This window comes from Elephantulus edwardii, unplaced genomic scaffold, assembly GCF_000299155.1.
Source record: "Elephantulus edwardii isolate Elephantulus edwardi_28Jun2011 unplaced genomic scaffold, EleEdw1.0 scaffold00043, whole genome shotgun sequence".
Classification (NCBI taxonomy): domain Eukaryota; kingdom Metazoa; phylum Chordata; class Mammalia; order Macroscelidea; family Macroscelididae; genus Elephantulus; species Elephantulus edwardii.
Window position 1 is genome coordinate 670,895 of NW_006399793.1, and position 1,401 is coordinate 672,295.

The window sequence follows — 1,401 nt, forward strand, 5'->3', positions numbered from 1 at the left end:
TTAGGAGAAGGATTCTTTTGGGTTTTTTTGTTTTGTTTTTTTCTTTTCTTTTTTAAATTAAATTTTATTAATTTTAATGAACATTTACAGAGATTTGGGGTTTTTATTCAATCATTGTTGCGCTATTTTCTTTACCCTCCTCCCCAGTTCGTTCTTCTTTTCCCCCCCCTTGGAATTCTGTTTTAATTGTCCAATTGCCACAGTGCTTGTCCAAGCCAGTTCTGATTAATCTCCTTTGTCAGTGTGTCCTTTGTCATTCCCTATCACTCCTCCCTGAGAGAGACTTCACCCTGATTCATAAGGAAAAGGGGATGGTGTATTCTCTTAGCTACTTCCAGCTGGAAAGGGACGCTGTAGGTTTCAGGGTGAAGATCTTCTCTCACTACTCTAAAGGGCCCCTTTGGCAATAGGAAACACATAGACTATTATGGAGATTGATTTTGGGATTTAGATGCACTGTGTATCAATTGTGCTTAGCTGTGCATGTTCATATCCTTGAAGATGTATCATGGAACTGTTGCAGCCTAGAAGACACAAATTTAACTAAAAAGTTAAAAGTACATGAGTCAAAAATTGAAAAGCAATAATATTCCAGGTAGAGGCTCTAATAGTGGCACAAATCAAGTTACAGAGGGAAGATAGTTCTTACAATAAAAGGCCTATTGACTAGCACTTTGTCTATTATAGTGTAGAGGTTAGGAACCACAAGATGTAGAGGCTCAGCTATGTCATTTATGGTTCTTGAGTCCTGAAGGAAATTCCATCTACCACTGGGTTGTTTTACAACTCGGAGGTCCACATGCAAGGCAGAGGTGAAGTAAGGAACTGCTTATGAGGTTTTCCGTCAATTCCAACAACTAAGAAACAGGGAGAAGAGTTAGGACCTCAGAAGGCTTAATGATGATTGAGTCAGACTGCTGTTTTCTTGATCTTATGTGGATCTTTTCTTAACAGATGTTAAGTTATTGTAACTCTATAATGTGTCAGGGTAGGATAGTGTTTTATGAAAGACATTTATATTGATGGTGTCCTCTTGAGGGATGACTGTTGCCTTCCTGAAACTGCACCTCCACCCAGCCTCTTCCACTTGAGTTTAAATAATCCGATAGGATATAGCTATATAGCAGGGTTCAAGGCCAAAGTACCTGAATGGCACAACAGAGAAGTCTCTTGCCCTACATAAACCAAGGCTCTACCTGGCCTCTTGTGTTTGAGCTTCACAAATCCCATGTAATGAAGCTAGACAGAAGTATCAAGACCAAAGTACCTGAATGGCAAAACAGAAGAGTCTGTTGCCATGCAGAAACTGTGGCTCTACCTGGCCTCTGTAATTTTATTTTTTGTGAGGCGGTGAAAACTAATGTTAATCTTATTTTGTTTTTGGTTTATGTATATCTCTCT